Raw genomic sequence first — 27925 nt, 5'->3', positions numbered from 1 at the left:
AGCCCTTCATCAAGACAAACAAGTAAACTAAAAACCTCCATTTTATACACAGGCAGAAAACCCGCCCACTTGATTGAATGATTTCCATCACCTGGAAACAAGCACCTGATGGCCATAAAATAATGGACATAGGGAAAACAATCACAATCAAGTGGGACAGAGCCCAAAATAGAAGAAAATCAAATCATTTATATTGTAGGGTTAAATCATGTTTTCTATTCAGCCCTTTAGGTATACATGTTCCAAGGTTAAACATCCAGTATGTCTCTCTACTAAAAAGTTTTTGTCTACGATCTCCCCCTCTAACCGAAGCAGTAACTCTTTCGACACCTTGCACATAAAACGCAGAGGTATCGCACTTGTGTACTATCGCAAAGAGTGATGTGGCTGCTGAGACATTGCGCGTAGAAACATGTGGGATGTCACTAAGATGTTTTCGAATTCTAACTTTGAGGTGCATCCAACATATTTCAACGCGCAAGTCCGACAAGTAATAACATATACAACATATTCTGTGTTGCAATTAATATATTGTTGCAATTCGTACTCGTTTATGGCATGGTGGGAGAACAGTTTTTTATTTTCGGACAGCAACCCATATTTGATGTCCATGAAATGGTATGGGCGCTTCATTGACGACATGTTATGGGTATGGCAGGGTGATGTGAAAGAGTTGATGTCATTTGTAGAGTATTTGGACAGCTGTGTTCCCTCGATCAGCGATTTTTTCTCGATTGTTTTCTTGGACCTTTTATTGTGGGGTGATCGAGAAAACCAGAAGGTTTATACCTGCACACATCGTAAAACCACTGCGGGTAATACTTTACTCCATGCATCATCCTGCCATCCCCCTCATGTAGCCAAGAACATTCCCAAAGGGGAGATGTTGAGGGCACAGCGCAATTGCTCTTCTTTGGACTTATTTCTAAAGGAAGCCTCTGACATTTCTGCAAGGTTGCGGATCAGGGGATATTCGATGGAAAATATTCGTAAGGCGAAGGAACATGCAATATCTGTGGATAGAGATTCACTTATATTCGCTCGAATCAAGAGTGTGTAGCAGGCTCATAAGAAAAAAACTAAGAGAAGTAAAAATGTTCGAACCCATACTCAGGATTCGAGTGAACCTGTAACTTTCGTCGCAAATTATAGTGCCGAGTATCCCCTTGTCTGCAACATTTTGCGCAAACATTTTCCAGTGATAGGTTTTGATGAAGGTTGGGGGGATATTGCAGAGGCAGGTATTAGGTGCATTGCGAAAAAAGCACCAACCATTGGACAAAAAGTCAGCCCTAGCCTATGATGTCATATTCTCCATAATTAATCTTAAATTAAATTCAAACACACGCCATAATTTTTGAACAAATTTCATTTTATTGAATAATGTGAACAAATAAACTGTTGGGATATATAGGCCGCAATGCTTATTATGTTATAATATTGATTAATTTATTAATTCTCCAATTTCCATTATAATAATTCCAATATTATATACATCAACCAAATAATCAAAAAGTCCACTCAACGGAGTGACTTAACCCCACCGCCACATCTCGAAGCGACATGGCCCAAGCCATTGCAGCCTAAATCCATATTAATTAAATATTTTTTCAATCATATTCTGAATATCCACAATAAATATATCAATACCAATATCAGATAACTGTTCTTCCCGTGGGTGATAAAGACCTCTGGTAAAATCATTTAATTCCCAATGCCTGTAAGAAATTTCTCCAATTTTCTCCATAAATTTTTCCATCTGTTTATTTATTCTTCTTCTTATTTTTTCTTTAAATGCCATATCCTTATAAGACCAAGTAATTTTTGGAATAATTTCTGAAAATATTACTTTAGGGTTTCCAAGTATGTTTCGAATTTGAAATATATTATCTTTCAATTCACTTATTAACTCATGTGTTTTTATTTTCCCAATGAAATCCCCACCAAACTGTAAAATGACTAGATTCGGTTTCGGACATTTATCTAACAGGCCTTTACATTCATGTGCTATATTGTTATACTTTCCATCTTTAAACGACTTCCAAAATAAATAATAGTTCTCTGGAAATCCTAAATTATTGGACGAATTTCTGACAATTGTTCGTCTTTGAGCCACTGCAATAGTGTCATTTCCCAGTATCCAAATTATTCTCAATTTTCCTAAAATTAATAAACAATTAAATTAGGACGAATATATAACTTAAAACAATTGGAATTCCATCTACCTATTTTTCTTAAAACATTATCATTCATTCCTATATGTGCAGCATAAGTGGCAGCTCCAATTCTAAACGAGTGAGCAGTTATTTTGTGTTTATCTAAACCAATATTTTTTAAACACAATTTGAGAATATAATTAAATTGGTAGATTGTCAAAGGAGTCCCATCCAAATGAATAAATAAATAATCTTTAGTATTCTTCCTAAACTTTAACCATTTTTTCATGTTTTCTACTGGACAAACTGAATTAATATAGAAATTATTAAGATGAATACTTGTTCCTTTACCAATCTGATCTGTTTTTGACTTTTTTATATTAATTTTCAATGAACTGTTATTACAAATTACATCGGAAATTAATAAAGGGGATTCTGCTTGTTTATTTTTTGCAGCTACTTCACTAATTCTAAGTCCTGCAAAGAATGCTAATGAATAAGCTGAAGAAAAGAGGTAAAGAGGTAAGTTTCATAGGTACAGTTACAAACAATGGGTAACTGAGTAATTATTTTTTGTAATATTAGTAACGAAATAGGCCTAGTTCTTACTCCAATAACTGAATTCTTTTTTATACCTTTTAAAATTTGTTTTATTTTAAAATTACTAAGTAAAGAATTGAAGCCTTCCAATTTCAGAAAAAATTATATACCGGATAATTTTTTCGAAATGGCACCAGCTTTTAAACCTTTTTTGTAGAGATGTAAAATAAAAGATATGACATTCTCAGTATGCAGAATAGAATTGTTGATATTTAGCAATTTGCAATATGAACTCCACTCTAGCCATGCGGCTGCATATGAAGCCCATGTATTTGTAGATATCGAATTTTTTTATTAATTCATTCGTTAATCCTCTGTCATATTCCAAAGTTGAATCGGACAAGGAATTCCTATTCTTGTAGCTTGTGGTACCATCTCGAAGAAATCCCTGAAACGCTGTCGAGATAAAGCATCAGCGAATATATTATTTTTTCCCTGAATATGTTTTGCCTTAATCCATATGTTGTTTTTTAAACAATTTAATACTAATTTTCGTAACAGTAAGTTTACTATTTCTGATTTTGAAGAAAGACAATTAATGGCATAAACAACACCGGTGTTATCAGTGTGTAAAAGAATTCTTCTGTTCTGAAATTCAATAGACCAAATTACTAGTGACACTAAAACTGGAAATAATTCAATAAAAACCAGATTTTTTGTATAATTATTTAAAACCCATTCTATAGGCCATTTTTCTGCTGACCAGTTTAAATTGAAGAAGGCTCCATAACCTACCGCTCCTGCAGCATCCGTATATAAAGATAGAGTGTCTGAATCTATGAAATCTTTTTGCCATATTGTAAGACCATTAAATTCACTTAAAAATTTTAACCATATAACAATATCATTTTTTATTTGTTTTGTAACACGAATATGAGAATTTGGAAATTTTTTACCTGCTGTTGCTGCGTACATTCTTTTAGAAAAAACTCTTCCAATAGGGATCACTCTTGAAATAAAATTTAATGAACCCAAAAGTGATTGAAGTTTCCTAAGTGAAGTTTTTTCCTTTTTTATTAAATCTGATAACAAACTAATAGTCTGACTAATTTTTTCCTCTGGAATGCTGAATTCCATTTTTAAAGTGTTTATTTGAATACCTAAAAATTTTAACTGATTAGTCGGATAAACAGTCTTATCCATGGCCAATGGAATATTAAAATAATTTGCTAGCTTAAAAAATGTATCCAGCAATACTGAGCAATCATTAGAATCACTACTCCCAATGAATAAAAAGTCGTCCAAGTAGTGTAGTGTAAAACCATCTTTAGAATGTATATCCAACATCCAATGTAGAAATGATGAGAATGCCTCAAAGTATTGGCAAGAAAGAGTGAAACCCATGGGGAGTGCCATATCATAAAAGAATTTATCTAAAAAAGTAAATCCTAAAGAATTGTATCCAATAGGGTTAATTGGTAAAAGTCTAAATGCTGACTTAATGTCAGCTTTAGCTAATAAAGCATTTTTTCCCGCTTTTTGAAGATAAGACAAAGCTTGGTCAAAAGGAGCATATTTTACACTAGCTTTTTTCTTATCAATTGAGTCATTTAAAGAATCATTTTTAGGGTAAGATAAATTGTGAATTAATCTAAACGAATTTTGTTCTTTTTTCGGCACTAAACCTAAAGGTGAAATCCTAAAATTTTTAAAAGGAGGAGTATTAAATGGGCCAGCAATACGACCTGCAACAATTTCTGATTGAATTTTCTTCCTTACAATATCCAAATTATTTTTCACAGAAAGAAGATTATCAACTATTATACATCCCGGACCATTAAATTCAGGTATAAAGAAACCGTAAGTAAACCCTTCAGTTAGTAGAATGGACATCTGTTTGTTTGGATACATTTTTAGCCAATGGATTAATTTTGTTGTATTCAGAGGAGTCACTTTGTTTATTTGCATGGTGATGTGTGAAATTAATGCCTTGTTTTTTGAAACATTTTGATACTGGATGTGATCCGGAACAGAATGAACATTCATGTCTGTATTTGCAATTGTTCTGCCATTTACAAAAATTCTCGTTAAATGCAAAACAGATTCCTTTTCTATATGTGTTAAAATTGGCTGTTTGCTGACGAAAATGACTCCGCTGAGGCAACATTAGGTTTAACCATAAACCTACGTCTTTGCTACCCCAATTAATATTTTTGTAAATTGCTAATTTTTGTCTGAAAGATTCATCATAAAGGAACCATCCATAACCTCCAAAATTTTTATATGCTTCAAGAATTGAGTCTAAATGAAAAAACAAACCAGAACAAAGATCGGGATGTTTTTCCCCTAATACTGCAGCATAAATGCAAAATGCTTGCATCCAATTAAATATAGACCTTTGATGTTTCTTTTTATCCTCATCCGACCTTTTCTCTTTTTCAGATTCTAATTTCAAGTTGTCTCTAGCTGAAGGTAAAAGATTAAAAATATCTATGTATTCTTTTTTCCATATTTTTTCTTTTATATTTTGCGTTAAATGGAATCCAAGTGGTGAAATTTGGCAAGATAGAGCCTCCTTGACTGAGGTTTCTTTTATTCCTGTACCAAATTCCAGCATTGGGATAGGACTACTCTCATTAACTATTTTTTTTTTTGTGTCACATTTAATAAGGGAAATTTTTAGTTAGCAATTTCAGAATTAAAACTATTGGCGATTTTTGAACTATGTTCCATATCAGAAGGATCTTGCCATACAAAACCTGTATGATCAGAAACTTCTTTTCTGGATAAAAATTTTAAAAATTCATTGAATAACATGTCTTTGTCTAATGAAGAATATTAGGATTTCTTGTACTAATGCACTGTTGTGAACAGTCACTTTGTTTTATTATATTAGATGTCTCACCTATATCTGAAGTCAGCAATGCTGTAGTGACAGTTGAAGGCTGTGATGACACCTTTTTTGATGAGAGTCTGTTTGACCGTTGAACTGACCTGACATCCTTGTCAGTAAAAACTGCCGGATTTCTTCTGCCTCTCTTATTCAATTGAGCTGTATTAAAATGAGATGGAGAATAAGCTCTTTTGTTTTTTCTTTTTCTTTTCATAGGTTGAATTTCTTCGCTATCACCGCACAAGCCTGTGCCAGTGACGGATCGGGAATCGATGATATCTGAGCTCGCGCATAGTACTGCGCATAGGACTGGATTAGCTGCTTGCCGATTTACTCCTTCATCTTCGGTATCCTGTCCGATTTGAAGACATCTGCGCAGCCATGCTTCACCTCCTTGTGATTCCGCCTTGAAGATCAGCTGTTTCAGGAGTTCTTCCATCGTGAAGGTAAGTATAAGACTGAATTTGTGCAATATACTTACGTGAACTTTCAGAAAAGCCGTTGAATCGCTTCCACCAATCAAGCTGCTATAAATTACCACCTGCCAAGTTATGCAGTTACCCTGGAGCAGACCATCTCATCCTTTGAACAGGTAAGTGTATATAAATTAATGAATGTTTAATATACAATGATAGGTGTCATGACATCATGGCTCCCCTCATTGTACATACAATATGTCTCGCTCCATTCTTGGAAAGCGCAGTGTGTGAACCAGTGTGGCTAACCACTAAGGGAAACTTTAAATGTGGAAGCAAAAAATGTATTTGTTGCTTGCATGTCAGTCAGTAAAGATATTGTATCTACATCGAATGGCAGTATACACGAATTGCAACACAGAATATGTTGTATATATTATTACTTGTCGGACTTGCACGTTGCAATATGTTGGATGCACCTCAAAGTTAGAATTCGAAAACATCTTAGTGACATCCCACATGTTTCTACGCGCAATGTTTCAGCAGCCACATCACACTTTGCGATAGTACACAAGGGCGATACCTCTGCGTTTTATGTGCAAGGTGTCGAAAGAGTTACTGCTTCGGTTAGAGGGGGAGATCGTAGACAAAAACTTTTTAGTAGAGAGACATACTGGATGTTTAACCTTGGAACATGTATACCTAAAGGGCTGAATAGAAAACATGATTTAACCCTACAATATAAATGATTAGATTTTCTTCTATTTTGGGCTCTGTCCCACTTGATTGTCATTGTTTTCCCTATGTCCAGTATTTTATGGCCACCAGGTGCTTGTTTCCAGGTGATGGAAATCATTCAATCAAGAGGGCGGGTTTTCTGCCTGCGTATAAAATTTAGGTTTTTAGTTTATTTGTTTGTCTTGATGAAGGGCTAGGATGTAACAGCCCGAAACGCGTCACAGCAATAAGTCTCACTTTTGATGTCGGATTTTATGGAAGTCGAATAAAGCCTTTTTTATTGTGAAGAGCTGGAATCCTTGTCTTTTCCATTGTAAGTGCCTTGTATTAAATTTGTCTACATGACAAATTATATTTGCTGAAGTGAGGCAACCCCTTTAACATTCACCATATGGCTTCTTTATGTTGGTAATTCTGCAAATGTCATTTACATTTTTTATAAAATTAGAAGGCTTCGAATTTTGGAAACATATTTTTTTTTTCATTTTCAAGAAAATTTCCAAAACGTTTTTAACCCCTTAAGGTCCTTAAGGGGTTAAAAAAGTTTTGGAAATTTTCTTGAAAATGAAAAAAAAAATATGTTTCCAAAATTCGAAGCCTTCTAATTTTATAAAAAATTAAAATGACATTTGCAGAATTACCAACATAAAGAAGCCATATGGTGAATGTTAAAGGGGTTGTCTCACTTCAGCAAATGTAATTTGTCATGTAGACAAAGTTAATACAAGGCACTTACAATGTATTGTGATTGTTCACATTGCCTCCTTTGCTGGCTTGATTAATTTTTCCATCACATTTCTTTTTCATGGTTATGACCACCCTGTAATCCATCAGCAGTGGCTGCACTTGCATACTATAGGAAAAGTGTCGGCCTCTGGTGGCTGCCATATTTCGCCTTAAGAACCAGGCCATTTTTTGCAAATCTCACATGTGTCACTTTATGTGGTGATAACTTTAAAACGCTTTTACTTATCCAGACCATTCTGAGACTGTTTTCTCGTCACATATTGTACTTCATGACAATGGTAAAATTGAGTCAAAAATGTCATTTTTATTTATAAAAAATACAAAATTTACCAATAATTTAGAAAAATTTCCAAATTTCCAAATTTCTATTTCTCTACTTTTATAATAGATAGTAATACTATAGATAGTAATACCTCCAAAAATAGTTATTACTTTACATTCCCCATACGTCTACTTCATGTTTGGATAATTTTGTGAATGCCATTTTATTTTTTGGGGACGTTAGAAGGCTTAGAAGTTTAAAAGCAAATCTTGAAATTTTTCAGAAAATTTCCAAAACCCACTTTTTAACCCCTTAGGGACGCATGACGTATCGGTACAGCATGTTTCCCGAGTCCTTAAGGACCCATGACGTACCGGTACGTCATGTGTTGTTCCGATCACTGCCGTGCGGCTGGCAGTGATCGGAACCCGGGTCCCGTGACCCCCCCATGTCCGCGATCGCAACAAACCACAGGTCAATTCAGACCTGCGGTTTGTTGCGCTTTCTGCAGTTTGCTTTGAATAACCATAGACAGGAATCCACAGGTAAGTCGCCATTTTTTGGCGCATATGGTTTTCATCCTCAGTTTGGTACCTTTTTGGGGACTAGCGATCAGAAACTTTAGTGTGGCAAAAATATATATTTATCACCCCCCTGCACCTCTGAATGATTTTAGCCCGGTGGGAGGTGCAGGGGGGGGGTTGCGGGCGGTGGGGGCGGTGCGGGAGGCGGGCGGTGCGGCAGACGGGATCGCGATCCCCCGCCCGCCTCCCATTGAATAATCGTTGGTGTACAGTGGGTACACCAGGGTGCCAGCACATTGCTGGCACCATGGTATAAACGGCTGACATCGGTGATGCGATGTCAGCCGTTTAACCCTTTCCATACAGCGGTCCGTACGGACCGCTGTATGGAAAAGGTTAACAGCTCAGGGAGCTCCCTCCCTCTCCGATCGGGGGGCTGCTGTGCCTTTGCAGCCCCCCGATGGAGAGGGAGAGAGCCCCCAGACAGCCCCCCGCAGCCCCATGCTCACCCTTCCCCGTCTGCGAAGTTCTGAGCAGACGGGGAAGGTTCCCATGGCAACAGGACGCCTGCTCAGGCGTCCTGCTGTCCATGGTGCTGAACAGATCTGTGCTGAAGGCAGAGATCTGTTCAGTGTAAGTAAAATACAGTGCAGTACCCTATATATTGTACTGTACTATATTATACAGACATCAGACCCACTGGATCTTCAAGAACCAAGTGGGTCTGGGTAAAAAAAAGTAAAAAAAGTGAAAAAAAATGTAAAAATCAAAAAACACATTTATCACTGATTAAAAATGAAAAAAATAAAATTCCCTACACATGTTTGGTATCGCCGCGTCCGTAACGACCTGATCTATAAAACGGTCATGTTACTTTACCCGAACGGTGAACGCCATAAAAATAAAAAATAAAAAACTATGATTAAATTGAAATTTTGCCCACCTTACTTCCCAAAAAAAGGTAATAAAAGTGATCAAAAAAGTCGCATGTACGCCAAAATTGTAACAATCAAATCGTCATCTCATCCCGCAAAAAATGAGACCCTACTTAAGATAATCGCCCAAAAACTGAAAAAACTATGGCTCTTAGACTGTGGAAACTGTGGATTTTTTTGGTTTCAAAAATGAAATCATTGTGTAGAACTTACATAAATTAAAAAAAAGTATACATATTAGGTATCGCCGCGTCCGTATCGACCGCCTCTATAAAAATATCACATGACCTAACCCCTCAGATGACCATCGTAAAAAAATAAAAATAAAAACGGTGTAAAAAAAGCCATTTTTTGTCATCTTACATCACAAAAAGTGTAATAGCAAGCGATCAAAAAGTCATATGCACCCCAAAATAGTGCAAATCAAACCATCATCTCATCCCGCAAAAAATGAGACCCTACTTAAGATAATCGCCCAAAAACTGAAAAAACTATGGCTCTTAGACTATGGAGACACAAAAACTTTTTTTTTGTTTTAAAAATGAAATCATTGGGTAAAACTTACATAAATTGAAAAAATTGTATACATATTAGGTATCTCCGCGTCCGTGACAACCTGCTCTATGAAATTACCACATGATCTAACCTGTCAGATGAATGTTGTAAATAACAAAAAAAAAAACTGCCAAAAAAGCTATTTCTTGTTACCTTGCCGCACAAAAAGTGTAATATAGAGCAACCAAAAATCATATGTACCCTAAACTAGTACCAACAATACTGCCACCCTATCCCGTAGTTTCTAAAATGGGGTCACTTTTCTGGAGTTTCTACTCTAGGGGTGCATCAGGGGGGCTTCAAATGGGACAAAAACAGTCCAGCAAAACCTGCCTTCCAAAAACCGTATGGCATTCCTTTCCTTCTGCGCCCTGCCGTGTGCCCGTACAGCGGTTTACGACCACATATGGGGTGTTTCTGTAAACTACAGAATCAGGGCCATAAATAATGAGTTTTGTTTGGCTGTTAACTCTTGCTTTGTAACTGGAAAAAAAATATTAAAATGGAAAATCTGCCAAAAAAGTGAAATTTTGAAATTGTATCTCTATTTTCTATTAAATCTTGTGCAACACCTAAAGGGTTAACAAAGTTTGTAAAATCAGTTTTGAATACCTTGAGGGGTGTAGTTTCTTAGATGGGGTCACTTTTATGGAGTTTCTACTCTAGGGGTGCATCAGGGGGCTTCAAATGGGACATGGTGTCAAAAAAACAGTCCAGCAAAATCCGTCTTCCAAAAACCAAACGGCGCACCTTTCACTGTACGCCCCGCTGTGTGGCCGTACAGTAGTTTACGGCCACATATGGGGTGTTTCTGTAAACGGCAGAGTCAGGGCAATAAAGATACAGTCTTGTTTGGCTGTTAACCCTTGCTTTGTTAGTGGAAAAAATGGGTTAAAATGGAAAATTAGGCAAAAAAATGAAATTCTCAAATTTCATCCCCATTTGCCAATAACTCTTGTGCAACACCTAAAGGGTTAACAAAGTTTGTAAAATCAGTTTTGAATACCTTGAGGGGTGTAGTTTCTTAGATGGGGTCATTTTTGGGTGGTTTCTATTATGTAAGCCTCGCAAAGTGACTTCGGACCTGAACTGGTCCCTAAAAATTGAGTTTTTGTAAATTTCTGAAAAATTTCAAGATTTGCTTCTAAACTTCTAAGCCTTATAACATCCCCAAAAAATAAAATATCATTCCCAAAACAATTCAAACATGAAGTAGACATATGGGGAATGTAAAGTCATCACAATTTTTGGGGGTATTACTATGTATTACAGAAGTAGAGAAACTGAAACTTTGAAATTTGCAAATTTTTCAAATTTTTTGGCAAATTAGGTATTATTTTGTGCAAAAAAAATTATTTTTTTGACTTCATTTTACCAGTGTCATGAAGTACAATATGTGACGAAAATACAATCTCAAAACGGCCTGGATAAGTCAAAGCGTTTTAAAGTTATCAGCACTTAAAGTGACACTGGTCAGATTTGCAAAAAATGGCCAAGTCCTTAAGGTGAAATAGGGCTGAGTCCTTAAGGGGTTAAGGACCAGTTCAGGTCTGAAGTCACTTTGTGAGGCTTACATAATAGAAACTTCCAGAAACATATAACCCTAAAATCTCATATACTTTATTTAAATCAGTTAAAAAATGGGAATAGGTATCCCAAGAACAAGGACAGACATTGATCAATGAAGATCAAATCGATAGACACAGAAGGTAAGCACCTAAGTATATATATCGTAAGTGAGATGGAAATCTGTCCCTCGTCTTTCCCTATTCTTCTCCTCAGCCTAGGGATGGCCCCTGATGGTGTGGACTCCCTGTCCTCGAACCTAGGCTGTAATTGCCCTCAAGAGACCCTGAGGGGTATGTGTCACGGCGGACAGGAACTCAGATACACAGACAACCAAATTCACAAGTGTCTAGGCTAGATGCTGGGGACAGGTCACCTCCTAACACATCCCTGACTTCTCTCCCTATGCTGCTAAGCCCACATTCAGACCTTAATGGTAGGAATGAAGTGTCCTCGTGCCTGGACTGCAAACACCCTAGAATCCCTGAGATGGTGAAAGGGGAGAAGGGGCAGAAGACACACAAATAGCCTAGACCGCAAACAACACAAACAGAAATCAAACTTATCTGAGCTGGAACAGACAATCCTTCCTTCCTTGAATCCAAGGCCAGACTGAAAGCTATAACCCGCACGGCCCTCTGGGATTGAAGGCAATTTAAGCCAATTACCCCACCCAGAGCACCTGAAGGAAGGCGGATCCAGCATGATTCCAAAACAAACAAAAGGTTAGACACGTGCTGCCAATCTGACAGACCTCCGCACACCGTCTGAACAGGGCATGACAGTACCCCACCTTCTACGGGTGACCTCCGGGCACCCTGGACCAACCTTATCCGGGTGGGCTCTGTGAAAAGCCCTAACCAGTCGGCTGGCGTGGACCTCCAGTGCCGGAACCCACATCCTTTCCTCGGGGCCGTATCCCCTCCAGTGTACCAGATACTGAAGGGAACCCCGAATAACTCTAGAGTCAAGAATCCTGGAGATCTCAAACTCTAAATTCCCATCGACCAGAACAGGAGGAGGGGGCAATGGCGATGGTTCCACTGGTCTCACATATTTTTTCAATAAAGATCTATGGAACACATCATCATGGATCTTCCAAGTCTGCGGAAGATCCAGTCGAAACGCTACTGGATTGATCAGCGCAGATATTTTTTACGGGCCGATAAATCTTGGACCCAGTTTCCAAGATGGCACTCTCAATTTAATGTTCTTAGTGGACAACCACACCAGATCACCCACACACAGGTTCGGACCAGTCACACGTCTCCTGTCAGCCATTCGCTTATATCTCTCACCCATCGTCTCCAAATCCACTTGTATCCTCCGCCAGATAGAGGATAAGGTAGAAGAAAACCTTTCCTCCTCTGGCATCCCAGAGGAACTAGTCCCCAAAAAGGTACCAAACTGAGGATGAAAACCATATGCGCCAAAAAATGGCGACTTACCTGTGGATTCCTGTCTATGGTTATTCAAAGCAAACTCCGCTAAGGGCAGGAATGAGGACCAGTCCTCCTGATTTTCCGCCACAAAGCACCTCAAGTAGGTCTCCAGGTTCTGATTAGTACGCTCCGTCTGTCCATTCGACTGTGGATGGAAAGCCGAAGAGAACGAAAGTTGAATGCCAAGCCGAGAGCAGAACGCCCTCCAGAACCTGGAGACAAACTGCGTGCCCCTATCAGAAACCACATCCGAAGGAATACCATGCAATCTCACGATATTGTCAACAAAAATTTGCGCAAGAGTATTGGCATTAGGCAGACCAGTTAACGATATAAAATGAGTCATCTTGCTAAAACGATCAACTACCACCAAAATTACTGTTTTCCCCGAGGAACTCGGCAGATCCGTAATAAAGTCCATGGACAAGTGCGTCCAAGGACGAGATGGAATAGACAAAGGAAGGAGTGAACCAGCCGGTCGAGTATGAGCAACCTTAGATCATGCACAGGTCTCACAAGCTGCCACGTAATCCTCAATGCTCCTACGTAACCCGGGCCACCAGAACCTCCGGGACACAAGGTCACAGGTGGACTTACCACCAGGATGTCCGGCAAGGACAGTATCGTGATGTTCCTTGAAAACCTTGTATCGCAGTTCTTCGGGAACAAATAACCTCCCTGGGGGACAGGAACCAGGAGCCCCCTCCTGGGCTCCCAACACCTCCATCTCCAATTCGGGATACAGAGCAGAAGCCACAACCCCGTCGGCCAAAATCGGAGCAGGATCCTCTGAATCACCTCCCCCAGGAAAACTGCGAGACAACGCATCTGCCTTGATATTTTTGACCCCCGGACGAAAAGTGACAACAAAATTGAACCCGGTAAAAAATAGTGACCATCTGGCCTGTCTAGGGTTCAGACGCTTGGCAGATTGTAGGTAAGCCAAATTCTTATCATCTGTATAAACAGTAACGGGGTGAGAAGCCCCCTCCAACCAGTGACGCCATTCCTCAAAGGCCAATTTTATAGCCAGCAACTCTCTATCTCCCACATCATAGTTCCTCTCGGCGACCGAGAGTTTCTTGGAAAAGAAAGCACACGGGACCCATTTGCCAGGAGAAGAACCCTGTGACAGCACCGCTCCCACCCCCACTTCTGATCCATCCACCTCCACCACGAATGGTTGAGACACATCGGGCTGCACCAGAATGGGAGCAGACGCAAAACACTCCTTAATAGTCAAAAAGGCCTGCAATGCCTCCTCCGACCAAACAGAGACGTCAGTGCCCTTCTTTGTCATATCAGTCAGAGGTTTAACAATGGTGGAATAGTTTAGAATAAATTTTCTATAATAGTTAGTAAACCTCAAAAATCGCATCAAAGCTTTCTGATTCTCTGGTCGGTCCCATTCCAGAACCGCCCGGACTTTTTCGGGGTCCATACGAAAACCAGAGTCGGAAAGCAGATATCCCAAAAACGGAAGCTCCTGCACAGAAAACACACATTTTTCCAATTTGGCATATAACTTATTCTGCTGAAGGATCGTCAAAACCTGTCTCACATGATCCTGATGGGTCTTCAGATCAGGAGAGTAAATTAAAATGTCATCCAAGTAAACCACCACGAACCTCCCCACCAAGTGATGAAAAATGTCATTGACGAATCTCTGAAATACCGCTGGCGCGTTCGTCAACCCAAAAGGCATAACCAGATTCTCAAAATGACCCTCGTGCATATTGAAGGCCGTCTTCCACTCATCCCCTTCCTTGATTCTGATCAGATTGTAGGCCCCTCTCAAATCCAACTTGGAGAACACCCTGGCACCAACAATCTGATCAAAAAGATCGGAGATCAAAGGAAGGGGATACGGATCCCGGACCGTAATACGGTTCAATTCCTGAAAATCCAAACACAGTCTCAGTGATCCATCCTTTTTCTTGACAAAGAAAAAACCTACTGCCACCGGAGACTTAGATGGTCTAATATGACCTTTTGCCAAACTCTCGGCGATATACTTTCGCATGACCTCTCTTTCAGGTTGGGAAAGATTGTAAAGGCGAGACTTTGGCAACTTAGCTCCTGGGATGAGATTAACTGGACAATCATAGTCACGATGAGGGGGCAATTCCTGGGTCCCACCCTCCGAAAAGACATCCGCAAAGTCTGAGAGATATTGAGGTAGAACCGCAGTGGACACCCCTGAGATAGATGTGCCAAGACAATTCTCCGAACAAAACTCTCCCCAACCAATAATTTGTCTTGCCTGCCAATCAATAATTGGATTATGTTTTGTCAACCAATGTAAACCTAGGACTAAAGGAGCAGGCAAATTCCTCATGACAAAACAAGAAATAAGCTCTACATGTGAATCACCCAACCTCAACTGAATATTATGTGCAATATGAGTGAGACTCCTTTGAGAAAGAGGTGAAGAATCTATTGCAAACACCGGAATCTCCCTTTCCAAAGTGCACGTACTTAGACCCAGATTTTGAAGGAAAAGAAAGTCAATAAGGTTTAGCCCAGCACCACAGTCAATGAATACCTCAACAAAGAATTTTCTTGAGTCTAGCGCCACCATGGCTGGAAGGAGAAAACGAGAATTACAGGGAGCTTGCATATTTGCTTGTTCCACTACTCCATTCACGCTTCCAAGAGTCAGGACGGTTTCTCTTTCTTTCATATCATCACGTGATTTAACAAAAGGACAAGCAAAAACAAGATGGTCACTTTTTTCCACAGTAGTAACATAGTTTATGTAATCTCCTAAAGTTTCTCCTACCAGAACGAAAAGATATCTGACCCAATTGCATGGGTTCCTCCCCTACCCCAGAGTTATAAGTAATATCACCCTGGGCAGCAGGTGAGACAAAACCACATGCAGAAGGGATCCCTTGCACGGAGGGACCCTTACACCTCTCTCTGATACGTCTATCCAACCGTATAGCCAAAGACATTGCATTCTCTAGAGTATCCGGGTACTCATGAAAAGCCAGGGCATCTTTCAACCTTTCAGATAACCCCTGACAAAACTGACTACGTAACGCGGGGTCGTTCCACCCCGACTCAGTAGCCCATCTCCTAAACTCTATGCAGTAAGCCTCTGCATTATGTTTACCCTGTAGTAAGTTACGCAATTTAGATTCTGCCATCGAGATCCGATCTGGGTCATCGTAAATCAATCCCAGGGCTTTGAAAAATTCCTCCACCGACCGGAGGGCCAGAGAACCGGGCGGCAGAGAAAAAGCCTAGGATTGCGCGTCCCCTTTAAGCAGAGACATGATGATACCAACCCTCTGATTTTCATCACCTGACGAAAATGGACGCAGTCGAAAATACAATTTGCATGACTCTTTAAAGCGGATAAAATCATCCGCACCCCCTGTAAATTTCTCGGGAAGAGCGACTTTAGGCTCCCCACCAATTTGACCTGCACCTGATGCCAGAACCCTCTGACACTGTGTGACCGAACTACGCAGATCCCCAACCTCCAGGGATAATCCCTGCATGCGGTCAACCAGTGCATCAATTGACGCCATCACAAAACCGCTGAGTGATGGCAGTCACAGTATGGCGGGTTATAATGTCACGGCGGACAGGAACTCAGATACACAGACAACCAAATTCACAAGTGTCTAGGCTAGATGCTGGGGACAGGTCACCTCCTAACACATCCCTGACCTCTCTCCCTATGCTGCTAAGCCCACATTCAGACCTTAATGGTAGGAATGAAGTGTCCTCGTGCCTGGACTGCAAACACCCTAGAATCCCTGAGATGGTGAAAGGGGAGAAGGGGCAGAAGACACACAAATAGCCTAGACTGCAAACAACACAAACAGAAATCAAATTTATCTGAGCTGGAACAGACAATCCTTCCTTCCTTGAATCCAAGGCCAGACTGAAAGCTATAACCCGCACAGCCCTCTGGGATTAAAGGCAATTTTAGCCAATGACCCCACCCAGAGCACCTGAAGGAAGGCGGATCCAGCATGATTCCAAAACAAACAAATGGTTAGACACGTGCTGCCAATCTGACAGACCTCCGCACACCGTCTGAACAGGGCATAACAGTATGAGACCAGAGGGTGAGTATATTAATAATACCCTTGAAGAAGGGAAGGTGCTTACTATCAGATACAAAAACAAAAAATACAGCACCCAACTAGTGATGGCCCCAATAGTTCGCCGGCGAATAGTTCCCGGCGAACATAGCTTGTTCGCGTTCGCCGCGGCGGGCAAACATATGCGATGTTCGGTCCGCCCCTATACATCATCATTGAGTAAACTTTGACCCTGTACCTCACAGTCAGCAGACACATTCCAGCCAATCAGCAGCAGACCCTCCCTCCCAGACCCTCCCACCTCTTGGACAGCATCCATTTTAGATTCATTCGGAATCTGCATTCTCAGTGAGAGGAGGGACAGTGCTGCTGCTGATTCAATAGGGAAAGCGTTAGCTATGGCAGTGTTCTGTGTCCACAGACCCATCTGCTGTAAGGACAGCACCACAAAAAGCCCTTTTCAGGGCTGGTACATTAGTCAGCTTTTTTTTTTATATATATATATATATATATATATATATATATATATTGAAGTTGCCTGCCCGTGTGTGAGAGGCTGCAGGCTCAGTAACAGACAGTACTGTGTGCACACCATTCATACAGGGTGTGACAGAAAATACCTTGCAGATAAAAAAAAATTATATTTAATCTTTTTCTGTGATCTAATCACAGTTGCAAGCCAGTGTGTGTCAGGCCCACACAGACTGTATTGTGGCCACTGGCTAGTGGCTAGGCCTCCACTTATACCGTCACAGGGTGTCACTCACTCACAAATACCTCGCAGATAAAAAAAAAATCTATTTAATATTTTTCTGTGATCTAATCACATTTGAAAGCCAGTGTGTGTCAGGCCCACACAGCAGGCCCACACAGACTGTATTGTGGCCACTGGCTAGGCCTCCACTTATACCGTTACAGGGTGTCACTCACTCAAATACCTTTCAGATAAAAAAAATTCTATTTAATATTTTTCTGTGATCTAATCACATTTGCAAGCCAGTGTGTGTCAGGCCCACACAGACTGTATTGTGGCCACTGGCTAGTGGCTAGGCCTCCACTTATACCGTTACAGGGTGTCACTCACTCACAAATACCTCGCAGATAAATAAAAATTCTATTTTATATTTTTCTGTGATATAATCACAGTTGCAAGCCCGTGTGTGTCAGGCCCACACAGACTGTATTGTGGCCACTGGCTAGTGGCTAGGCCTCCACTTACACTCACCTAAAGAATTATTAGGAACACCATACTAATACGGTTTTGGACCACCTTTTGCCTTCAGAACTGCCTTAATTCTACGTGGCATTGATTCAACAAGGTGCTGATAGCATTCTTTAGAAATGTTGGCCCATATTAATAGGATAGCATCTTGCAGTTGATGGAGATTTGAGGGATGCACATCCAGGGCACGAAGCTCCCGTTCCACCACATCCCAAAGATGCTCTATTGGGTTGAGATCTGGTGACTGTGGGGGCCATTTTAGTACAGTGAACTCATTGTCATGTTCAAGAAACCAATTTGAAATGATTCGAGCTTTGTGACATGGTGCATTATCCTGCTGGAAGTAGCCATCAGAGGATGGATACATGTTCTCATTCTGTTTACGCCAAATTCGGACTCTACCATTTGAATTTCTCAACACAAATCGAGACTCATCAGACCAGGCAACATTTTTCCAGTCTTCAACAGTCCAATTTTGGTGAGCTCGTGCAAATTGTAGCCTCTTTTTCTTATTTGTTGTGGAGATGAGTGGTACTCGGTGGGGTCTTCTGCTGTTGTAGCCCATCCGCCTCAAGGTTTTGCGTGTTGCGGCTTCACAAATGCTTTGCTGCATACCTCGGTTGTAACGAGTGGTTATTTCAGTCAACGTTGCTCTTCTATCAGCTTGAATCAGTCGGCCCATTCTCCTCTGACCTCTAGCATCCACAAGGCATTTTTGCACACAGGACTGCCGCATACTGGATGTTTTTCCCTTTTCACACCATTCTTTGTAAACCCTAGAAATGGTTGTGCGTGAAAATCCCAGTAACTGAGCAGATTGTGAAATACTCAGACCGGCCCGTCTGGCACCAACAACCATGCCACGCTCAAAATTGCTTAAATCACCTTTCTTTCCCATTCTGACATTCAGTTTGGAGTTCAGGACATTGTCTTGACTAGGACCACCCCCCTAAATGCATTGAAGCAACTGCCATGTGATTGGTTGACTAGATAATTGCATTAATGAGAAATAGAACAGGTGTTCCTAATAATTCTTTAGGTGAGTGTATACCGTTACATGGTGTCACTCACTCACAAATACCTTGCAGATAAAAAAAAATTATATTTAATATTTTTCTGTGATATAATCACAGTTGCAAGCCAGTGTGTGTCAGGCCCACACAGACTGTACTGTGCCCACTGCCCACCACTTATATAGGGTGGCACAGTACCTTGCACGCATAGTAACACTTATCTAATAAAAAATGACAGGCAGAGGCAGGCCACGCCGCAGGGGCCGTCGTGTTCGTGGTGCTGTGATTTCCACTGGCCCTGGAATAATGCCCAGTGTTCAGAGGCCACGTACCCTGAACCCAAAAAATTCTGAGAAAATAGTTGACTGGCTTACACAGGACACCCAATCTTCAACAGCTTCCGCTAAGAACCTTGACGCACCATCCTCCTCCAGCTCAGCTTTGGTCACCTGCTCTCAAGTTACCACTCTCCCGCCCGCCGCCACCACCACCACTACCACCACAGCCACCACAGCCGCTTCACTTGATCCCTCAGAGGAGTTATTTACACATCATTTAGATGAAATTAGTGATGCGCAACCATAATTGCCAGAGGATGGAGATAACAGGGACATGTCTCAGTCAGGCAGCATTACACACATGAACGTACAGTGTGATGATGATGATGTTGTACCCGCTGCTGCTTCCTTTGCTGAGGTGTCAGATACAAGTGAAGTGGTTGATGATGACGATGTGTCCGTGGATGCCACGTGGGTGCCTGCTCAAAGAGAAGAAGAAGAGGGGGAAAGTTCAGAAGGGGAGACAGAGAGAAGGAGGAGACAAGTTGGAAGCAGGGGGAGGTCGTCGCAAGGAGCTAGTGGCACAGTCAGACAGCATGTATCGGCACCCAGGGTCAGCCAGACAGCACGCCAATCAACTCATGCTGTTGCCACCACCAGAATGCCATCATTGCAAAGCTCAGCAGTGTGGCATTTTTTTTGTGTGTCTGCCTCTGACAACAGCGATGCCATTTGCAACATGTGCCAAAAGAAACTGAGTCGTGGGAAATCCAACACCCACCTAGGTACAACTGCTTTGCGAAGGCACATGATCGCACATCACAAACGCCTATGGGATCAACACATGATGACGAGTAGAAGCAGCACACAAGCTCAAAGCCACCATCCTCCTCCTGGTCCAGCATCTTCAGCCACGTCAACCACTGCTGTCCTCCTTGCCCCCTCTCAACCACCCGCCACTCCGTCTCTCACCTTCAGCAGTTCCATCTCATCTGCCCACAGTCAGGTGTCTGTAAAGGAAATGTTTGAGCGTAGGAAGCCAATGTCACAGAGTCACCCCCTTGCCCGGCGTCTGACAGCTGGCTTGACGGAACTCTTAGCCCGCCAGCTTTTACCATACCAGCTGGTGGAGTCTGAGGCCTTCAAAAAATTTGTCGCTATTGGGACACCACAGTGGAAGGTACCCGGACAATTTTTTTTTTCAAAAAAGGCAATCCCAAACCTCTACTCAGTGATTGAAAAGGAAGTCATGGCATCTCTGGCATACAGTGTTGGGGCAAGGGTCCATCTGACCACTGATACCTGGTCTGCAAAGCACGGTCAGGGCAGGTATATCACCTACACTGCGCATTGGGTCAACCTGCTGACGGCTGACAAGCATGGAATGTGTGGCTCTGCAAAGGAGTTGGTGACATCGCCACGACTTGCAGGCAGGCCTACTGCCACCTCCTCTACTCCTCCTACTCCATCCTCTTCCATAACCTCCTCGGCTGCTGCGGTGTCTGGCTGCACATCAACTGAATCCCCCCAGCTCCCCAGGGGCTATTCCACATCCCGGATACGACAGTGTCACGCTGTCTTGGGGTTGACTTGCCTGAAAGCAGAGAGCCACACCGGACCAGCACTCCTGTCCGCCCTGAACGCACAGGTGAATCGGCAAAGTGGTGTGTGACAATGGAAGCAATTTGTTGGCGGCATTGAATTTGGGCAAGTTGTCACATGTGCCGTGCATGGCACATGTGTTGAATCTCATCGTACAACGCTTTGTGTCTAAGTACCCAAGCTTACAGGACGTCCTCAAGCAGGCCAGGAAGGTGTGTGGCCATTTCAGGCGTTCCTACACGGCCATGGCGCACTTTTCAGACATTCAGCGCCGAAACAACATGCCAGTCAGGCGCTTGATTTGCGACAGCCCGACACGTTGGAATTCAACACTCCTAATGCTCGACCGCCTGCTCGACCGCCTGCTCCAACAAGAAAAAGCCGTCAGCGAGTATTTGTATGACCGGGGTGCTAGGACAGCCTCTGCGGAGCTGGGAATTTTTTTGCCACGTTACTGGACGCTCATGAGTAATGCCATCCTTTTGAGGAGGTGACAAACCTAGTCAGTCGCATCGAAGGCACCATCAGCGACCTCATCCCATTTGTTTTCTTCCTGGAGCATGCCCTGTGAAGAGTGCTGGATCAGGCTGTAGATGAGCGTGAAGAGGAAGAGGAAGAGTTGTGGTCACCATCACCACCAGAAACAGCCTTGTCATCATCGCTTGCCGGACCTGCGGCAACGCTGCAAGAGGAGTATGAGGAAGAGGAGTCAGAGGAGGAATGTGGCTTTGAGGAGGAGGAAGACCAACCACAGCAGGCATCCCAGGGTGCTTGTTGTTGTCACCTATCTGGGACCCGTGGTGTCATGCTGTCATGTCTGTTGAGGGACCCTGGTATAAAAAGGATGAAGGAGAACGACCTGTACTGGGTGGCCACGCTACTAGACCCCCGGTATAAGCAGAAAGTGGCGGAAATGTTACCAACTTACCGAAAGTCAGAAAGGATGCAGCAGTTCAAAACAAAACTAAAAAATATGCTTTACACAGCTTATAAGGGGGATGTCACAGCACAACGGGAATCTAACAGGGGGAGAGGTGAAAGTAATCCTCCTACGACCACGGCGGCAAGGACAGGATGCTTTACAGATGTGTTGTTGATGGAGGACATGCGGAGCTTTTTCAGTCATACACATCGCCACAGCCCTTCGGGATCCAGCCTTAGAGAACAACTCGACCGACAGGTAGCAGACTACCTCGCCTTAACTGCAGTTATCAACACTCTGAGGAGCGATGAACCCCTTGACTACTGGGTGTGCAGGCTTGACCTGTGGCCTGAGCTATCCCAGTTTGCGATAGAACTTCTGGCCTGCCCCGCTTCAAGTGTCCTGTCAGAAAGGACCTTCAGTGCAGCAGGAGGCATTGTCACTGACAAAAGAGGTCGCCTCGGTCAAAAAAGTGTTGATTACCTCACCTTCATTAAGATGAATGAGGCATGGATCCCGAAGGGACTGACAGTGGGGGATACGTTTGACTAACAAAAGGCCTGATGACATGCCTTGGCCTCAAAATGGTCCCCACGCTGCTGTATTTAATGTCTGCATACCGGATGATATTCGTGAATTCTCCGCCACCAACTAGGGTTCAAGCCACAATGTTTTAGTCACCTTTCTGCCTTGAAAACATAAATTTTTCCAGCCGCTGCTACAACAGCGGCTGCAACAATAACATTATTTTTCAGGCATGTGTACATGCCTAATTTTTCTGGCCTCTGGTGCTGCACTGTGGCTGCAAAAACAAAACAAAAAAAAGGCACATACAAGTGTCAATTCCCATTCGTGATCGTTACCTTGTTGTGGTGAAGGGGCTTGCGTATCACAATGAAGTGATCATCACCTCTGAGTGTGTTGGCAATGTTGCCACACCCCAGATAATAAGGCCGTTGCTTCATTATGATCAGACCAAAAGCGATCGGCTGGATAATTTTTCATAGAAAAAACTTAAATTTTTTATAATTTTTTTTTTAAGATGTATGGGTGGGTTTTTAATACATAAAATAAAAAAATCATAATAAAGTCTCTTAATAGTTTATTAGAAATAATGCAGACAATTTAAAAAATCCCCATCAATTCCAATACAAAGCAAGTACAAAGCTCAGAACTAAATTATTCCAGGATGTAGTAATGGTTCGTTAATTCGACAATGGTTAATCAATTCGACACGTGTCCCCGGATAGGGGACGTAACAGGGATTAAACTGATAGGAATAGTACTAGTTAAGACACCACTCATATAGGGTGTCACAGCACATTGCTCCGTGCACGCGCAGTGCCCCAATTTGGGAGTAAGAGGACCGACCAAGCTGCTTTTTCCATCTCCCGGTTCCTAAAATCAATTCAGTTTGGAGTATCAGAGTTTGGTCTGTCACTGTGAAGGCAGTCGAAGGTACCCGGCCTAAATTTTTTTTCACAAAAGTCAATCCCACCCTGATATGGGACGTAACAGGGATTAAACTGATGAGAATAGTACTACAGAAAATAGCACTCATATCGGGTGTGACAGTAAATTGCACGGCGCAGACACAGTGACTGTAGCGTAAATTCAAACAAAGGGGAGGGAGCCAGCTTTTTTTTAACCATCTCCCCGTTCGAAAAATCAATTTAATAAATGGACCCCAGATTGGGGACGTAACAGGGATTAAACTGATGAGAAGAGAGAACTACAGAAAATACCACTCATATCGGGTGTGACAGTAAATTGCACGGTGCAGACGCAGTGACCGTGGCATTAATTCAAACAAAGGGGAGGGAGCCAGCATTTTTTTAACCATCTCCCCATTCGAAAAATCAATTTAATAAATAGACCCCAGATTGGGGACGTAACAGGGATTAAACTGATGAGAAGAGAGAACTACAGAAAATACCACTCATATCGGGTGGGACAGTAAATTGCACGGCGCAGACGCAGTGACCGTGGCGTAAATTCAAACAAAGGGGAGGGAGACAGCTTTTTTTTGAACCATCTCCCCGTTCGAAAAATCTATTTAATAAATGGACCCCAGATTGGGGATGTAACAGGGATTAAACTGATGAGAAGACAGAACTACAGAAAATACCACTCATATCGGGTGGGGCATTAAATTGCACGGCACAGACGCAGTGAATTCAAATAAAGGGGAGGGAGCCAGCATTTTTTTAACCATCTCCCCGTTCGAAAAATCAATTCAATTCACCTTTCCGTGACCCTTGGTGTTGTACGTGGCTGGGTGGAGGAAGAAACCTTCAATGACATCAACGGGACATGGCTAGCTTGGTATCCAACCTTGTACAAATGGTGAGTTTGCGGTTGGGCAAATGGACTGTTTGCGGTTGTTTGCGGTGCATTAAAAGGGGAGTTTGGTCTGTCAATGTCTGTGAAGCGGGCGTAACCCTTACACTACCTGATCGATACAACATTATACCTGATCGTATACACACACTGGTTGTTTTAAACCACGTTGTTAAAAAAAAAATTGGATTGTTAGGTGATTTTATGCCCTTTATGGATTAAAATCCAACTCTGCGTCAACTATGTAATTTTCCATGGGAGTTTTGCCATGGATCCCCCTCCGGCATGCCACAGTGCAGGTGTTAGTCCCCTTGAAACAACTTTTCCATCACTACTGTGGCTAGAAAGAGTCCCTGTGGGTTTTAAAATTCGCCTGCCTATTGAAGTCTATGGCGGTTCGCCAGTTCGCGAACATTTGCAGAAATTCGCATTCGCCGTTCGCGAACGGAAAATTTTATGTTCGCGACATCTCTACACCCAACCCTAAGTTTTAGGGCTTAATGGTGGATAAAATTCACACTATCGGTCATGATGTTATCGGGGACCTATGAATGAAAGTATAATCCACCTTATGACTTGAGTAATGTAAACCCTGACACGTTTCCCCCGTTCATAGGTTCATCAGGGGGTGATAGGATATGGGTGATGGATACCAACATAGATAGTGTGGCATCCGTAACTACATCACTGATGTCAAGGTACACAAATGAATAGTATGGCATCAGCAGTAATATAAACAATATCAATACCAAGGCTCCAATACTCATTAACAGCAAGAAAACATCAACTGTTAGACAAGAAACCTGGTTCAGGAGCCGAACTTGACCTGAACTTGACCCAGAACCCGAACCCTATTGAAGTAAATGGGGCAATGGGGACCCGAACTTTGAAGCACTAAAATGGCTCTAAAAAAGTCATGTAAAGGGCTAGAGGGCTGCAAATGGCAGCAAAATGTGGTTAAGAGCATGGCAAGTGCTCTGCAAACAAATGTGGATAGGGAAATGACTTGAAAAAACATAAAATACATAAAAAAAATAATAATAATCTTGATCTAAGAGAAAGAGGTCCATATGGAGTAGGAGGTTGAGGAGGCGGTGGATGTGGCGGTGTAGGTGGAAGTGGCGGTGGAGGAGAAGGAGGTAGCTAACACGGGTTTTTGGTTTTAATTTTTAATTTTTTTTTGTTTAAGTTAAGGTACACCCCAAAACATTGGGAAATATAACCTGTGATAACCCCCTCCAGCCGTGCTAAAAAAAGCGTTCAGACAATACACTGGCTGCAGGGCAGGCCAGCACCTCCAAGGCGTAAAGGGCAAGCTCAGGCCATGTGCCCAATTTGGAGACCCAGAAGTTGAAGGGGGCAGACCCATCATTCAGTACATGTAGGCGTATGCACACATACTGCTCCCCCATGTTGGTGAAATGCTGCCTCCTGCTAAGACGTTCCATATTAGCTGGTAGTGCTGGTTGTTGTGGCGTGCTGGCAAAACTTTTCCACATTTCGGCCATGCTAACCCTGCCTTCTGAGGTGCTGGCGGTGCCCCAGCTGCGTTGGCGACCTCTTCCTCCTCCTCTGCCTTCGCCTTGTGCTTCCACTGTGCCTCCGCTGTCAGGTGGGAATGCCATCAGCAGCGCGTCTACCAGCGTGCGCTTGTATTTGCGCATCTTATGATCACACTCCAGTGACGGAATTAAAGATGGTACATTGTCCTTATAACGTGGATCCAGCAGCGTGGCCACCCAGTAATCAGCACAAGTTAGAACGTGGGCAACTTAGCGGTCGTTGCGAAGACACTGCAGCATGCAATCGCTCATGTGTGCCAGGCTGCCCAGAGGCAACACAAAGCTGTCCTCTGTGGGAGATGTATCGTCTGTGTCCTCTGTATCCCCCCAGCCACGGACCAGTGATGGCCATGAGCTGGTTTGGGTGCCACCCTGCTGTGAACACGGTTCTTCCTCCTCCATCTCCTCCTCCTCATCCTCTACCTCGTCATCTTCCAGTACTGTGCCCTGGCTGGACAATTGTGTACCTGCCGTTTGTGTGTGTAGGAACCCACCCTCTGAGCCACTTGTAAATAACCGGCCTGAAACCCTATGAAATGATCCCCTTTTCTCCTCCTCCTCCTGTGCCACATCCTCTTCCATCATCGCCAGCAGCGTTTTTTCAAGGAGGCATAGAAGTGGGATAGTAACGCTGAGAATGGTGTCATCGGTAGTGTTGAGCGAACAGTTCGAGCATAGTTCGGGTCCGTACCGAATTTTGGGGTGTTCGTGACACGGACCCGAACCCGAACTTTTTCGTAAAAGTTCGGGTTCGGGTTCGTCGTTCGGCATGTATTTTGGCGCATTTTGAAAGGCTGCAAAGCAGCCAATCAACATGCATCATACTACTTGCCCTAAGATGCCATCGCAGCCATGCCTACTATTGGCAAGGCTGTGATTGGCCAAGTGCAGCATGTGACTCAGCCTCTTTATAAGCTTGTGCGCACGTCGGGACGTGCTCACTCCCGATGTGAATAGAACAGGGATAGACGCAGCTGATGCTAGGGCGAGAATAGGCAGGGATAATTGAATAACTGGAAGCAAATTTCTCTCCTCCACCTGTGATTCATCTGAACAACTGCAGCTGAGCTGCTTTTTTGATAGGGATTGGCTATTTTTAGAGTGGCCAGAGTGATTTTTCCATCCACATGTACCTGGGCTGACCGCCGGCCGCCATTTTGCGACTTGTAGTGCTGCAGCAGAAGCTGCCACAGTGTGCATTCCAAAGCTCCAAACAAGTCAGACATCTACACCTGGGATTCAGACCAATAGCGATTTAGCAGCACAGTCCAAGGCTATTTTTTTTAAAGGTTGTGCAGACCATTTTGTGGCACATGTTACTGGGCTGATAGGCGGCGGCCATCTTGGGACTAGTGCTGCAGCACAATCTCTCCCAACGTCCATTAATCACTTGTAATAGTGGTCTGTGCCATAGAAATCCTACATCAGGGACTTGGGTGTGCTTGTGTCACCCCTACTAATACCAGTCCACCTGTAATCCATACAGTGAAAAGCCATAAAGTATTCCAGTGAGGGAATTTTTTTTTTATTTAAAAAAGGCCAAGTTAGTTTATCTGGCGTTCAATATACTAGATACAGTTAGGCCTGCGTTTCATACATCTGGAATTAGCAAACTAATGTGCTGGGGTTGGGAAAACATATATGTACCCATACTAGAATCTGTCAAAGAAAGCGGTACTCACATATAACAGTCATTCCATCTGTAATCCATACAGTCAAAAGACTGAAAGTATTCCAGTGAGGGAATTTTTTTTATTTAAAAAAGGCCAAGTTAGTTTATCTGGCGTTCAATATACTAGATACAGTTAGGCCTGCGTTTCATACATCTGGAATTAGCAAACTAATGTGCTGGGGTTGGGAAAACATATATGTACCCATACTAGAATCTGTCAAAGAAAGCGGTACTCACATATAACAGTCATTCCATCTGTAATCCATACAGTCAAAAGACTGAAAGTATTCCAGTGAGGGAATTTTTTTTTTATTTAAAAAAGGCCAAGTTAGTTTATCTGGCATTCAATATACTAGATACAGTTAGGCCTGCGTTTCATACATCTGGAATTAGCAAACTAATGTGCTGGGGTTGGGAAAACATATATGTACCCATACTAGAATCTGTCAAAGAAAGCGGTACTCACATATAACAGTCAT

This window comes from Bufo bufo, chromosome 5, assembly GCF_905171765.1.
Source record: "Bufo bufo chromosome 5, aBufBuf1.1, whole genome shotgun sequence".
Lineage (NCBI taxonomy): Eukaryota > Metazoa > Chordata > Amphibia > Anura > Bufonidae > Bufo > Bufo bufo.
This window is presented reverse-complemented; position numbering follows the sequence as displayed.